Below are 17294 nucleotides of genomic sequence, written 5' to 3'. Positions count from 1 at the left end.
GGCTTTAATGCAAATTAGCCCGCAGTTCCTTTCATCCTGAAGAAGTCACTATTGCTGTTTCACTTGAAAAAAATACAGATAGTGTTGGTCATTTACAAAGTAGGTGTGTGTGTGTGTGTGTGTGTGTGTGTGTGTGTGTGTGTGTGTGTGTGTGTGTGTGTGTGTGTGAACTTCTCCAAAGTAAGAATACTTTCAAAGATAGAAGTGTTAATAGTTTATTTTTATCAATTAACAAAATGCAAAGTAAATGAACAGAAGAGAAATCTAAATCGAATCAATATTTGGTGTAACCACTCTATGCATTCAAAATAGCATAATTTCTTCTAGGTACACTTGCAAACAGTTTTTGAAGGAACTCGGCAGTGAGGCTGTTCCGAACATCTTTGAGAAATAACCACAGATATTCTCTATATGCAGGCTTGCTTAAATTCTTCTGTCTTTTCATGTAATACCAGACAGAGTCAATGATGTTAAGATCAGGGCTCAGTGGGAGCCATTTTATCACTTCCAGGACTCCTTGTTCTTCTTTACACTGAGGATAGTTCTTAATGACATTGGCTTTATGTTTCAGGTCATTGTTCTGCTGCAGAATATATTTGGAGCCAATCAGACATCTCCCTGATGGCATTGCATGATGGATAAGTACCTGCCTGTATATATTGACCTCAAGGAAGCCACTGAGATGGATTTAGGTGGATAAATACATTAGATGGCATTACAGAACACCTCCTTGCTCGTATCTGCTTTACAACTTAGCCCTACGGCAGCCTTAAGGATTGGGACACTCCGGATAAAGCAGCATATTCTCTGAATAAGCACCAGGAGCCAGGAGGAGCCATCATGATCACTGCCAGGTAAATCTTTCTTTGAAACAGTTCCTGGCCAGGCAGTATACTTGATTTTAAAACAGATAACTTGCTTTTATATTAATGCCATAAATGCTTTTCTAACAGCGAATGCACCTTTCTCCAAATGAAGTTAGTACTGAGGAGTCTACTAGGCACTGAATAGGGAAGTAGAGGTGAGAGACTTGAGAAATCAGCTAGATAGGTTCTAGTATTAGTTAATCTGGCTGGGACCGCTAATGCTTCTAGTAACCAGGCTGGAACTAGAGATGCAAATCAGTAAACTGGGCTGGGACCGGTAAAGCATACTGCAGTAACCCAGCTGGGACAAGTAATGTGTACTGGAGTGATTGGGCTGGAAACTGTAATGTGTATAGATTAAGCAGGCTGGGACTGGTAATGCATATTGGAGTAGCTGGGCTGGAGACCGGTAATGTGTGTAGAGTAACCAGGCTGGGTCCATAAATACTGAAGTAACTAGGATGCATACTGAAGAAACTAGGATGGAACTGGCATGACTACTGGAGTAACCAAGCTGGAACCAGTAATACATATGGAGTAACCGGGTTGAAACTAGTAATGCATATAGACTAACCATGCTGGGACCAATAATGTATATTAGAGTAACTAGGCTGAAACCGGTAATGCGTATAGAGTAACAGGGCTGGAACCATTAATGCGTATAGAGTAACAGGGCTGGAACCATTAATGTGTAAAGAGTAACTGGGCTGGGACAAGTAATGCTAGCAGAGACACTGCACAAGAATGTATTGGAATCTGCTGGACCAGGAAGTTGTCCTGTAGAAATGGAATTGTACTGGGAACTAGACAGGACTCCAGGAAGGGTTTAAATTAGAGATAAGCGGATTCAGTTCACAGAGAACTGCCCCCCCCCCCCCCCCCCGAACATCCCGTTCCGAGCCCGGATCCGAGTCCGACTGGGGACTTCCCGCCAAACTTGGAAACCAGAATGAGGCAAAACATCATCATCCCGCTGTCGGATTCTCGTGGGCTTTGGATTCCATAAACAGCCGCGCATTGCCTCAATTTTCACTCTGGACTTGGAGAGCGGGGGAGACAGACCTCTACTTCTCTGTGGGTGGTGGCATCGGGTGGGGTTAGTGTGTGCTCTGTAGGGGTGCTGCTGCAGCCACTGTGGTGTACCTGTTCCATGTTAGGGGTGCTGTCCTGGCTTTCCTGGCTGTCACTTGTGTTTCATGTGCTGTTACTGGTGCTGCAGCTGTACATGGGTGTATCTGTCCTCCTGTATGCTGCAAAATATAGGGGTGTTGCTGTTAAATTAATATTACACTGACCCAGTGTGCTGTAAAAATTCAGGGATGCAGTTGTTAAAAATTAAGAGCACACTGCACCTGTATGCTGTAAAATATAGGCGTGCTGCTGTTAAAATAAAATTACACTAGCCCTGTATGCTGTAATAATTTAGGGGTACAGTTGGTAAAATTTTAAAGCACACTGTTCCTGTATTTTGTAAAAAATACTGGGGTGCTGCAGTTAGAATAACATTACACTGGCCCTGTATGCTGTAAAAATTCAGGGTGCAGTTGATAAAAATTAAAAACACACTGGTCCTGTATGCTGTAAAAATATAGGGATGTTGCTGTTAAAATAATATTTCACTGGCCCTGTATGCTGTAAAAATTCAGGGGTGCAGTAAAATCAATGTACAATGGCTCTGTCTTGTATGCTGTAAAAATTCAGGGTGCAGTGAAAATAAATGTACACTGGCCCTGTATGCTGTAAAAATTCAGGGGTGCAGTGAAAATAAATATACACTGGCCCTGTCTTGTATGCTGTAATAATAATAGTAATATGGTGCAGTGAAAATCAATGTACACTGGCCCTGTTTTGTATGCTGTAATAATTGTAGGGTGCAGTGATAATAAATGTACACGGGCCCTGTCTTGTATACTGTAAAAATTCAGGGGTGCAGTGAAAATAAATGTACACTGGCCCTGTATACTGTAAAAATTCAGGGGTGCAGTGAAAATAAATGTACACTGGCCTTGCTATGTATGCTGTAACAATACAGGGGTGCTGGCATGGTCCGCGGTTGCTATGTCCAGGCCTGACCTTCACAACATTGTATGGGAAGAGGAGGCTCCTATCACCATTTGCATGCCCCCTGCAAGTGCTGGGAGGAGCTCCGCCAGTCCAGTTGCTGAAATTGAGATTGAGGGTGTCACTGTAGAAGTACACCAGGATGAGGAGGATATGGGTGTAGCTGGCGCTGCGGAGGAAGTTGACGATGATGATTCTTATGGTGATGTGGTTTTTTTGAATAAGGCACCAGTGGAGACAGTTGTTGGCCATGGGATGAAAAAGCCCATTGTCATACCTGGGCAAAATACAAAAAAAGCCACATCTTCGGTGTAGAATTATTTCTCCACAACTCCGGATAACAGGTGTCAAGCCATCTGTTGCTTTTGTCAATCCATAATAAGTAGGGGTAAGGATGTTAACCACCTAGGAACATCCTCCCTTATACTTCACCTGCAGCGCATTCATTATACTGTAATTCATTTTCAAGTTCAGAAACTTTGGGTAATAGCGTAAGCAGTCCACTGACACCTAAATGATGTGGTTTTGTTTGTTTGAATAGTATTTCTCTGTGAGGATGAGGATGAAAACACTGAAGGGGGGATGCGAGGATGAGAATGACATCTTGCCACTATAGAGCCAGTTTTTGCAAGAAGAGATTAATTGCTTCTTTTTTTGTGGGGGCCCAAACAAACCAATAATTTCAGCCACAGTTGTGTGGTAGACCCTGTTGCTGAAATGATTGGTTTGTTAAAGGGTGCATTTCCTCTTTATACAACATAAATGGGAGGGCCCAAGGACAATGCCATCTTGCACGTCTTTTCTTTGCCACATCATTCCAGTGGTGATACCCTATATGGGGTGCTGTCCCTCTGTCCTATCAGTCCAGGGGTGCGGCCCCACTGCTGTTTAAGTTCAGGGGTGCTGTTGCCTGTCTGCTGTGCTATGTAATTCTACAGGGGTGCTGCCTATGTTGTATAAGTCCAGGGGTGCTGCAGTATAATTCCAGGGTTGCTGCTGTACTTGATCCTAGGTTTAAATAAAAGCCTAGAGCAGATATGAAACAAGCTTCAACATGACAAATTTTGATTTGTGAAAACATAGCCACAAAGGTGGAAATGGACATTGCTATTTTGATGAAGTGTTTTTAAATAAAGTGGAGAGAGACCACATTGTGGACAAAGTCAGTGTGACTCAGAAGACACTGAATCATAATCCAGCGCAACTGGCAGAGAGGTAAAAGTGATATTTTCTACCAATGCATTAGAGAGGTTTTTCTCAATTATTTCATGTTAGGGACTCACTCAAATGAATGGCTCCAATTTGTCAACGTTACTTTTGATTTATTATGATGTTCCACATTTTGGGATTATTTATTTAGAAGATGCGCATTTGCTGTACAGGGATCTTCTTTTCCTAAGGGCTGCGTAGGGTTATCGCAAGACCTTGCAGTGTTAGAAGAACAGAGTTTCAGTGATCTTGCATTGCATCAGCTTTCCATTGCACTGCAGCACTAGATGGGCCAGGAGCTCCTGTGAGGCACAAACAGTTACTGAATAAGGCCCAGTATGGAGTCTCATGGTAGCTTACAGCTAGGAAGATGTCTGGCTTGCCAGGCTGAGGCATGCTGTGGGCACAGAGGTTAGCATTGCTTCCTCCCACAGTCCTACTTATAGTATGAGATGAGTTTCGACTGTAGAGTGGTAAGCTCCACTAGGGCAGGTGCTAAATAACAAAACATTTTACTGCACAGTCATGCTTAGTACTTTACCGGACCCACCCGAACTCAACTTGCCCCATCAGGGGCTGTTGTGGGGACTCAGGAGGAGCTGCTAAAACATCTAAGCGACCGCATTATTTAAAAATAAAATATGATTAAAATAAACAAGACACACAGGTATGCTTACATGCGTGTAACTGGGACCCACAGGTATGCTCACATGCATGTAACTGGGAGCTGTGAAAAACAAAAATAAGGCATCTGCCACAAAATATGTAAATAAAAATGCAATAAAAAAATGAAATACATGGTATACACCAGTGTATTTGCATCCCAGCATTAAATCCAAGATTATCTTAATCCCTGAACATGGAGAAGGGGGTACAAGTTTGGAGGCTTTGGCCCCTAGTTTTTCAGTTTGTTCAGTAATGTGGTAATTAATAATTATATATTTGCTTGGATGAAGTCCTCTCTGTTCCACACCAATATAGGAGTGGAGGTGAAAGCCTATGTGTTGTTCCTGAATGCATGTGCCTCTCTAATTTTTAATAATTTGCTTGACACTGCTCTCTTCCTCTTGCCTCTTTTCATAATGTGAAAAGTAAGCAAATATAGAGGTGTTATGTTTGTAGCTATCTATGATTCGAGAACTTGGCAAGCTTTCTCCAGAGGGACCAGCTGTCGCTGAAATTATGGGTTTATTAAACTGTGCATGTCCTTTTTAAACAACCACTGCAGTGCCTCTCCTAGATCGCCAGGTGTTTGTTTGCCACCCACTTGTGTCATTTAGCTTAGTCATCCAGCGAGCTCGGTGCAACCTTTTGGCCTAAAAACAATATTGTGAGGTGTTCAGAATAGACTGGAAATGAGTGGAAATGAATGTTATTGGTTAATAATACCGTAGGATCAAAATTACCCCCAAATTCTGTGATTTTAGCTGTTTTTATTCAAAAAACATCCAGATCCAAAACCAAAACCCGAAAGAGTGGTTTTGGCAAAACCAATCCAGATCCAAAACACGAGCGGGTATCCAGATCCAAAACCAAAATAACAAAACCCAAAAGTGTCCGCCACACATATTTAGTTTAAATATGGGTTGTTGGTCCCTGATTTACTACCAGAGTCAGCTGGAGCCAGGAAGCATTTTCATTGGAGGAGCTGCAGTCAACTGACTAAATTCATGATGGCAATGCCCATGCACAAGAGTCAGTAGGAACATCAGTAAAGAAGACTGTCAGCGTGGCAGAAGGAAGCATCAAAGACCAGCGAAGACCAGAAGACCTCAGTGAAAGCCAGGAGTGCAGAGGTAAGCATCGGAGCCTGCAACCCTGGAATGTGACACAAATGATTGGCTAGAGAATCTCCATAAGGGACAGTTTTGTGGGGTGTTCCCTGTTCCTGTAGGCAGTGGTTAGTACCTGCCAAAAGTGGACAAGGAAGGAAAACCAGTGAAGTGAAAACTGGGTCATTTGTGCCAAAATCTCATTTTTGCTCATTCTGAATGAAAGCTAGGCATCTTGTCCTGTCCTTCTGAAAAGCTATGGTAGCACAAATTTCTGAAAAAGTTAATGCTAGCTATGATACAGTAGAAAGATGTCAGAAAAGCTTGCTGCGCAGCTGCAGACTGGCCAGAGTATCTGTCTACTGTCGAAATAACCTATAATGGGCAAGTGAGCATCAGAACCGGATAATGAAGCAATGGAAGATGGTGGCCTGGTCTAATGAATCATGTTTTCTTTTACATCATATGGACATCTGGGTGCTTGTGCATCATTTACCTGGCGATAAGATGGTCCCAGAATGCACTATGGACAGAAGGCAAGCTGGTGGTGGCAATGTGATGCTGTGGGCAATGTTCTGCTGGGAAACCTTGGGTCCTGCCATTCATGAGGATGTTACTTTGACATGTACCCCAATCTACCTAAACATTGTTGCAGACCAAGTACACTCTTACACGGCAATGGTATTCCCTGAAGACAGTGGCCTCTTTGCACACTGCCACACTGCAAAAACAAGTCTGAGTCATTGAAGATCCACCTTGCAACTTACAGGACTTAAAGAATTTGTTGCTAATGTGTTGGAGCCAGATACCAAAAGACACCTTCAGAGGTCTTGCAGAGCCCATGCCTCGAAGGGTCAGAGCTGTTTTGTCAGTTCGAGGGGGGCCTACACAATATTAGGCAGGTGGTTTTAACGTTATATCAAAGTAGATTTTTTATTTTCCCATCAACAGAAAAATGTGAACTCTACTATAGGTAGGAATTTATGCAAATGTCAAGTCACATTTACCGACTCATGGATGCAAAGCTGATTGCAAACAAGGTTGCAGGGGTGAAGCTTAAACTACACATATTTAATACTCAACTGATATTAAAATATTTTCAGCACTGTGTAGGTTAAGTGTAAAAAAGTGTTTCTTATGTAAGGTGTCCCCAGAGCTTCAAGATTATGTACGCTTCAATTTACCACTGGGTTCTGCTGCTTCACTGAACTCTAAATTAGCTATGTGCAGGATCTTTTCCTCTCCCTCCCTCATCTGACCTTTAAAAGAATTACATAAGTCGTAAAGGACTATGTCTTTTTTTTCTTGCACTGGTTATCTATGGGTGGTTGCTACTTCTGTAAGATCCCAGACAGGCGATTTATCATATTTAACTCGCTCCATGCCATAGTGATAGTTGTGCTTAGTGTGCATATTTCTAGAAGGGAATATTTACGTGGCCCTTGGCTATAGAAGTATATTGTTTCTGCTGACTAGACACCTTTATAGGTTAAACACTGTGAACAGAAATGTTGCCATGTGGAAATAATGAGAATGTAACATGATATATCATGTATTTGAATTATATTGTTGAGTTAGTAAGATGGTTTTTACAACCCATGCTTGTGTGAGGTGGCCTGAATGTATTAATTTTTAGTTTAAACAGTATTATTTATAGAGCACAGAAAAAAGTGCACTGCAGAATCTAAGACCGTTCCACACTTGCAAAGCTTGTGGTATTTTTGCACTATAAGAAGATGTTTGCCCATCGAAGAAAACAATGCAAATCACTCATTTCATCATTCTGCTTAATGAGCTTGCATTGTTTATAGACATGTGTGCAGTTATTTATAAACAAAATAATATTTATTTCAGATATATCCACACTAAACATAGCACTATACACAAGGCTGAATTGAATAGACAACATTCTGCCAATATCATTTTGTGAGAGAGGGGCAGTGTTGGGTTGGGGCATGAAGGGCCCACTGGAGGGGGTTCACTACGATCTGCCGGCGGCCGGCCTCCCGGCGACCAGCATACCAGCGCCAGGAGGCCGTCCGCCGGCTTACCGACAGTGTGGCGAGCGCAAATGAGCCCCTTGCTGGCTCGCTGCGCTCGCCACGCTACGGGCACGGTGGCGCGCTACACGCGCCACACTATTTTATTCTCCCTCCAGGGGGGTCTTGGACCCCCACGAGGGAGAATAAGTGTCGGTATGCCGGCTGTCGGGCTCCCGGCGCCGGTATGCTGGTCGCCGGGAGCCCGACCGCCGGCATACTGAAGACCACCCCACTGGAGGAATGTAGTGGTAGGGGCCCATTCTTAGGTGTGTGGCCAGCAACCATAAAAGCTTGGCAAACAATTAGAGTGTGCATGGTCTGGGCCCCTTGACTAATATATATATATATATATATATATATATATAGCAAAATTGGTAGTCCATGCCAGGGCGTCTTAACAGTACAGTTGGCCCCTTGTCAAAGCAATGCACTGTGGCCCCTACCCATCCTCTAGCGCATTGGCATTTCTATAATGGGTACAGTGTGTGCGGTGCACATGGGCCCCTGGGTCCAGGTGGGCCCACACCGCACCCATAGAATATACTTACCCCTCCTGAGTCCCGCGACGGAGGCCCTGCTGTGCGTGCACAGATCACTCGGAAAATGGCCATTTCTGAGAGATTTGCGCATACGCACTGGAGGTGTCCCAGAGAACAAGGAACGAGCGCCATATTCCCGGAGACCTGTGCATGTGCAGTAGACTCTGGCATTATGCCAGAGTCTACTGTTGCCGGAGAGGAGGGGGCCCGCGACGGAGGCTGCATGCGGGTCCCCTACTCTCTTAAAATGCCCCTGCTCTAACGGTAAAGGTGGGGGTGATATCAGCAGCAACTTTAATGTCCCACGGGTGGTAAGGGGTGTTCTAGCTTGGTCTCAGCATGTAGAACCTGGAGCAGTATTTTCTGCTAATCACTCCTTTACTGAACAGACGGTGTTGAGACGGAGTAGGAGGGAGAACACTAAACTGTAGAAGGGCATTGGGCTAAATGAAGGGGCCACTGTATATGTCTGCCAGGGTTGTAGGGGGTGTTTAATATGCAGGGGAAGGATGCAGAGTGGAATGGGCTTCATATTCAGCATTTTCTAGGGAAGGGGGGCAGCTTGCTTGACAGCAGACATCTCCAGTTCCTGGAAATAGATTTCTTATCTTTCAATGGGATAAAAAAAAACTAGAGTGTCTCATCTTTCAGGAGGTACTGGAGACTTGGCGATCATACTGTAGGTCTGGAGCGAGAGCAATCTACCAATGAAAATATAAAACCAGGGACGTGCGGTGAGTTAAATAGCTCAGGAGGCACTGGCTAGTACCAGAGCCAGATTTACATGCAATATATGAGCCAAAGCATACATTTGGGCATTATACACAGGTGCAGCAGTATAAACTCCTGGAAATTTGGTGAGTTTTGATCAGAGATGTGCGGAAAAGATTAGCAGATACTCCACAGTTTTGGCTATAAAAATTATTAGAATAATGCAAAGAAGATATTTCAAACATATTCTTTGTATTTTTCATATATTTTATACAGTCAAAACTCTGGCACAAACGTTAGTATAACAGGAAAGGCTCTGCCTCACCACACCGCACGTCACTGTATAAAACTGAATACCAGGCGTGTGGGGCTGGAGCAGGGACAAGCTGCTGTAAGGCTGATATCTATGGCTCTGGGCATAGAAGAGACAAGCTGCCAGTGACCACCAAAAGGAAAGAGTCTCAGCTCTTGGAGTATATGCTCAGAAAAACTCATTTAAATTAAAGTCAGACAGAACCAGAGATATCTGATTGGGAAAAGCAATTAACAGGCTCGGATGGGGACGACTGCTTTGAAGTTGGATATCTCTGGTTCCCCAAGGGCCGATTTTCAAAAATCTGGTACCCCTGGAAAAAGGGCACCCTCAGCTATCAGCCTAGGAAATCTTTTACACCTTGGGCCCTTGAGCAAGTACCCATTGAGCCCATATGAAGAGACAGCCCAGGTCCATCTATGTTAATGCATACCTATCAACATCTAGTAGAGTAGATTCTGAACTGTTCTGAGCCCCCAAAAAGGGGCATGGCCTTGGTAAAAGGGGGAGTAGCTTTGTGGGAATAACAAGATTGTGTTTCAATTATGTGATCGAGGCCCCCTCCCCCCCCCCGGTTTTGTAAATTTGGGGTCATGCCCAATTGCACTGTGCACTGTGTGCTGCTGGTCATGCCCCCTCTTCTTCTCTCCCTGTTAATGGGAGTCTGTGGGACACTGCAGCCTGGAGGTGGACAGCGGAACAGTCCTGGAAAAGTGTCACTGTCCCACAAAAATCGGGACAGTAGGGAGGTATGATAATGTACCAGATTAACAGCAATGCACACCATAGACATGTGCAGTATAATATATTACAGATGTGTCCTGATACAGCTTTGCTGCATTTTGTACACAATGCAGCTTCCAAGTCCAAAGATTTGTGGGTTTGAGCATCTGCACGCACCCGAGAACTATTCACTTCAATGGGAGAGCCTCGGCACTGCCTCATGCGGCATAGCATACCCGCAATGCATACACATTGCAGGAGCAAATGCCACGATAGAACAGGACACATCTGTATCTGTATAATGTACAATTCTAGTGCACAGTCTGGAGTGTGAATCCTAGCGAAAGGGGTTGTTCCTCAGGCAGTGGGGCCAACCAGGGGTTCCACTGTACACAGGGGAGCTTCTAGAAAAGAGGAGACCCGTGTGCATACTCTATCTGGGCCCTCTCCTCCAGTGCTGTAACAAGACATTTTACTGCTGTGTGCAAGAAACAGCATCTGCGCCCCACCCATATTTAAAATAGGGCCAGTGCGCGCCGCAGGCATGCATAAAATATCTAGGGGCGTGGCTTTGTGGGTAAGGGGTGTGGACACAAAATAATACCAATCCATATTACGCTGCACAGTAGTCTCCATTATTAAAATTACACCGCACAGTAGCGCCACTTACACAGATTATACCAGATAGTGCCCCTTTTACACATTTACACATCACGCCAGGCAGAGCCTCTGTCACTTGTTATGCCAGGTAGAGCCACTATCACACATCACGCCAGGTAGAGCTCCCTTTTACACATGGCAGGTAGAGTCCCCTTTTACACATTACAGCAGCAGAGTCCCCTTTTTACACATTACGCCAGGCAGGGTCCCCCATTTACACATTACGGCAGGCAGAGATACCCTTTTTCCACATTACAACAGGCAGAGACACCCTTTTTACACATTACGGCAGACAGAGACACCCTTTTTACACATTACGGCAGGAAGAGACACCCTTTTTTCACATTACGGCAGGCAGAGACACCCTTTTTCCACATTAAAGCAGACACCCTTTTTCCACATTACGGCAGGCAGAGACACCCTTTTTCCACATTACGCCAGACAGAGACACCATTTTTACACATTACAGCAGGAAGAGACACCCTTTTTACACATTACAGCAGGCAGAGACACCCTTTTTACACATTATGGCAGGCAGAGACACCCTTTTTACACATTACGGCAAGCAGTGTTCCCATTCACAAAGGGAGAGAGAGAGAGGCTTCATTGTCTAAGTATATTACACTTGCAGGGAATTGGGCACACCTCAGACTTCACTCTTTCCTATGTTATCTGTTCACTGCACCTACTGTAACAACGATAAAAAAAAAAAGCCTGATTGATTGCTTGCTGGGAGTCCAACTTGTGTTCCAAGGATACGGGGGTGAGACATAGCTAGATGTCGGGAGGTTACGTTTGTCAAATGGACCATGTTTAACATTGGGAGGAATGTGAGCAAGCCGTCAAGCACATTTTTAAACAAACAGAAGATTCATTCAGAAATCACCATCCACGCTATAATAGAGATAAGATATATACACTGCTCCATTTGGCTTACTTTACTTCTGATGAGCGGCATCAGCAGCACAGCCCGGCTCCAGACCAGAACTCAGAAGTCCCTCTTCAGTGTAGAAGCTGCAAGGGGAGGAGTGCGGAGCAAAGCACACACACAGGGAAAGAAATTACCTCGGAGAGTGCCCAGCGCAGTGCTGCATGTTGTGATGCATAATAGATAATTGCAGACGGTGCGCCGACGTGGCAAATGCACTATGTGCTAAGCACCATCCGCACACACCTAGTTACTGCCCTGCTCTCCTCTCTAGCCGGCAACGCTATAGATTCTGGGCAGCGGGGTTACTAGTAGACCCTAGCGCTGTCCCAGAGTCTATTGTACATGTACAGGTCTCTTGGAAAATGGTGCAGTGGCCATTTTCCCAGTGATTTTGTTACTGCGCATGCACAAAATTCTGAAAAAATGGCAGCTGTGCTATTCTCTGGTGATTTTTGAAGAGCTGCTGCTGCCGACGCGAGACTCTGGGGGGTAAGTATTGAAAAGAATGGGCGCAGTGTGTGTAGTGTGGGCCCCCCATACCACAGGGGCCTAAGAGCACTGTACATACTGCACCCATTATAAATATGCTAATACCTAAACAGTACATCATGCAAAGAAGTAAAAGAGGTGCAATGAGGTAACTGTATGACTAAGCTAAGCGACACAACTGTGTGGCACAAACATTTGGCCCATCTAGGAGTGGCACTGCAGTTGCAGACAGGATGGCACTTTTAAAAAACTAGTCCCCAAACAGCACATCATGCAAAGAATTAACAGAGGTGCAATGAGGTAGCTGTATGACTAAGATAAGCGACACAAGTGTGCGGCAACAACACCTGGCCCATCTAGGGGTGGCACTGCAGTTGCAGACAGGATGGCACTATTTAAAAACTAGTCCCCAAACAGCACATCATGCAAAGAAGTAAAAGAGGTGCGATGAGGTAACTGTATGACTAAGCTAAGAGACACAAGTGTGCGGCACAAACAACATGGGACATGCTGGAATTTGCCCAGATGTAATACACGCACAATATTGGTGGCACAGGAGAGCGTACCCCTAAACCACACACACACACACACACACACACACACACACACACACGGCAAAACCTGTAAAATTAATTTGGATAATAATAACCCTTTTATTTGGAGCTATTATATTAATATGCAGCACAGGCGAGCGTACCCCTACACCACACAGGGCAAACCCTGTAAAATCATTTGGATAATAATATAAATAATGTATATAAGCCTTTTATTTGTAGTAAATAATATACAGCACAGGACACCACCACTGGACACATGGCAGCACAAGACACCACCACTGGACTGATACAAAACAAGACAGCACCACTGGACTGGACTTATATGGCAGTACCCCTGGACTTGTATGGCATTGTCAGACAGGATGGCACTTTAAAAAACTAGTCCCCAAACAGCACATGATACAAAGAAGAAAAAGAGGTGCAAGATGGAATTGTCATTGGGCCCTCCCACCAAACTTATGATGTATAAACAGGGCATACACACTTTAACAAACCAATCATTTCAGCGACAGGGTCTGCCACACGACTGTGGCTGAAATGACTGGTTTGTTTGGGCCCCCACCAAAAAAGAAGCAATCAATCTCTCCTTGCACAAACTGGCTCTACAGAGGCAAGATGTCCACCTCATCCTCTGATTCCTCACCCCTTTCAGTGTGTATATCCTCCTCCTCACAGAGTATTAATTCGTCCCCACTGGAATCCACCATCCCAGGTCCCTGTGTACTTTCCGGAGACAATTGCTGGTCAAGGTCTTCCTGGAGGAATTTATAATTCATTTTGATGAACATCATCTTCTCCACATTTTGTGGAAGTAACCTCCTACGCCAATCGCTGACAATGTTACTGGCTGCACTAAAAACTCTTTCAGAGTACACACTGGAGGGGGGGCAACTTGGGTAAAATAAATCCAGTTTGTGCAAGGGCATCCAAATTGCCTCTTTTTCCTGCCAGTATACATATGGACTGTATGATATGCTACTTGGATGCTGTCACTCATATAATCCTCCACCATTCTTTCATTGATGACAGAATCATATGCAGTGACAGTAGACATGTCAGTAATCGTTGGCAGGTCCTTCAGTCTGGACCAGATGTCAGCACTCACTCCTGACTTCCGTGCATCACCGCCAGCAGGTGGGCTAGGAAATCTTATCCTTTTCCTTGCAGCCCCAGGGGCGGGAGAAATTGAAGGACGAGCTGTTGACGGGTTATGTTTTGCTTGAATTGACAATTTACTCACCAGCGGGTCTTTGCACCTCTGCAGACTTGTGTCTACCGGAAAGAGAGATACAATGTAGGCTTTAAACCTAGGATCGAGTACAGTTGCCAAAATGTAGTGCCCTGATTTCAACAGATTGACCACCCGTGAATGCTGGCAAAGCGAATGAAGGGCTCCATCCACAAGTCCCACATACTTTGCGGAATCGCTCTGTCTTAGCTCCTCCTTCAATTTCTCTAGCTGCTTCTGCAAAAGCCTGATGAGGGGAATGACCTGACTCAAGCTGGCAGTGTCTGAACTGACTTCACGTGTGGCAAGTTCGAAGGGTTGGAGAACCTTGCACAAGACAAAAATAATTCTCCAGTGCATTTGAGTCAGGTGCATTCCCCCTCCTTTGCATATATCATAGGTGGATGTACAGGCTTTAATGGCCTTTTGCTGCTCCTCCATCCTCTGAAGCATATAGAGTGTTGAATTCAACCTCGTTACCACCTGTTGCTTCAGATGATGGCAGGGCAGGTTCAGGAGTATTAACTGGTGCTCCAGTCTTCAGCACATGGTGGCTGAATGTTGAAAGTGGCCTGCAATTTTTTGGGGCCACCGACAGCATCTCTTGCACGCCCCTGTCATTTTTCAAAAAATTCTGCACCACCAAATTAATTGTATGTGCAAAACATGGGACGTGCTGGAATTTGCCCAGATGTGATGCATGCACAATATTGGTGGTGTTTTCCGATATCACAAATCCTCAGGAGAGTCTCCGTTTCCGTAAGAGGTTGTCAGCATTGTGCCTCATATGGAAAGCAGTGATACATAGCGTAACCTGCCTAAGAACGAGTTGGCGTTTGCGAGATGCTGCTACTGGTGCCGCTGCTGTTGTTGCTGTGGGAGGCAATACATCTACCCAGTGGGCTGTCACAGTCATATAGTCCTTAGTCTGCCCTGTTCCACTTTTCCACATGTCCATGGTTAAGTGGTCAGTGAGTACAACCGCATTTTTAAGGACAATGAGGACACTTTTTCTGACGGCTCTGTACATTCTCGGTATCGCCTGCCTAGTGAAGGGCAATCTAGATGGGATTTGGTACCGGGGACACACTACGTCCATCAATTCTCTAAGTCCCACTGAACTAATGGCGGATACCGGACGCACATCAAACACCAACATAGCTGTTATCCGCTTTGCAACAGGATGAGTGCTGTCATATTTCATCTTCCTCGAAACGGACTGCTGGAAAGTCAGTTGCTTACTTGAAGTAGTACAAGTGGTCATCCGACTTACCCTCTGGGATGACGATCGAAAGCCAGCAGCAACAACAGCAGTGGAAGCAAAAGCAGCAGTAGGCGTACCACTCAAGGATCCTCTGGAGGAATCCCGGTTGTGAGAAGACTCCTCAGTCTTGCCAGTGACATGGCCTGCAGGACTACTGACATTCCTGACTGAGGAGGAAGTTGATGTTGAGGGAGTTAGTGGTGTGGCTTGCCGGAGCTTGAGTAAAAGAAGAAGAAGGGATTTAGAGGTCAGTGATCTGTTTACACTCTTACCCAAAGTTTCTGAACTTGACAATAACTTCTGATGAGTGTGCAGCAGGTGACGTATAATTGAGGATGTTCCTAGATGGTTAACGTCCTTACCCCTACTTAATACGAATTGACAGAGGCAACAGATAGCTTGACACCTGTTGTCCGGATTTGTGGAGAAATAATTCCACACCGACGAGGTGGCTTTTTGGTATTTTGCCCAGGCATCACAATGGGCTTATTTATCCCATGGACAACAACTGTTTCCCCCGGTGCCTGATTTAAACAAACCACATCACCATCAGTATCCTCATCGTCAACTTCCCTCTCAGCACCATCAACACCCATATTCTCATCCTGGTGTACTTCAACAGTGACATCTACAATTTGAATATCAGAAACTAGACTGTGGTTGCTACTTCCAGCACTTGCAGAGGTCGTGCAAATAGTGGAAGGAGCCACCTCTTCCCGTCCAGCATTGAGAAGGTCAGACATCACAACTGCCGACACACTTGGACTCTCCTTGGGAATTTGTGATACCATCTTAGAATGCACAGTTCTTTGCTATGCTTTTTCCAGCTAAACTCTTATTTTTCTAGCGGGAGGATAAGGGCTTCCATCGTCACGTGAAGCTGAACCACTAGTCATGAACATAGGTCAGAGCCTTAGCCGCTCCTTGCCACTTCGTGCCGTAACTGGCATATTGGCAAGTTTACGTTTCTCCTCAGACCATTTAAATTTATTTTTTTGGGTCTTTTTACTGAACTTTGGCTTTTCGGATTTTACATGCCCTCTACTATCACATTGTGCATTTGTCTTGGCAGACGACGTTGATGGCATTTCATTGTCTATGTCATGACTAGTGGCTGTAGCTTCAGCACTAGAAGGAAGTGTTTCTTGATCTTTCCCTATTTTATCCTCCAAATTTTTGTTCTCCATTATTTTTCTGGAGTTATATAACACAATATGCGGCACAGGACAGCATATCCCTACGCCACACAGGACAAACACTGTAAAAATTATTTGGATTAAATATTAATAACCCCTTTAAATATATTAAATAATATACAGCACAGGACAGTACCACTGGACTTATATGGCAGTATCACTGGAATTATTCGGCAGTATCACTGGAATTACACGGCAGTATCACTGGAATTACACGGCAGTATCACTGGAATTACACGGCAGTACCACTGGACTTATACGACAGTACAACTGGATGGGATTTATATGGCAGTATCACTGGACTTATATGGCAGAACCACTGGACTGGACTTATACGGCAGCACCACTGGACTTATGGCAGCACAGGACACCACCACTGGACTTATGGCAGCACAGGACACCACCACTGGACTGATACAGCACAAGACAGCACCACTGGACAGGACTTATACAGCAGCACTGGATTTATGGCAGCACAGGACACCACCACTGAACTTATGGCAGCAAAAGACACCACCACTGGACTGATGCAGCACAGGACAGCACCACTGTGCTGGACTTATACAGCAGCACTGGACTTATGGTGGCACAGGACACTATCCCAGTGACTGGACTGATGCAGCACAAGAGATCACTGGACTGATGCAGCACAAGACAGCACTGGAATGATACAAAAAAGCAAGTCACCACCCCATGCGCCACACCACTTTCCTGCACAGCCACTGAAGAGACA

The sequence above is a fragment of the Pseudophryne corroboree genome, chromosome 10 (genome assembly GCF_028390025.1).
Source record: "Pseudophryne corroboree isolate aPseCor3 chromosome 10, aPseCor3.hap2, whole genome shotgun sequence".
Lineage (NCBI taxonomy): Eukaryota > Metazoa > Chordata > Amphibia > Anura > Myobatrachidae > Pseudophryne > Pseudophryne corroboree.
The sequence above is the reverse complement of the archived record's forward strand: the minus strand, read 5'-3'. Positions refer to the sequence as shown.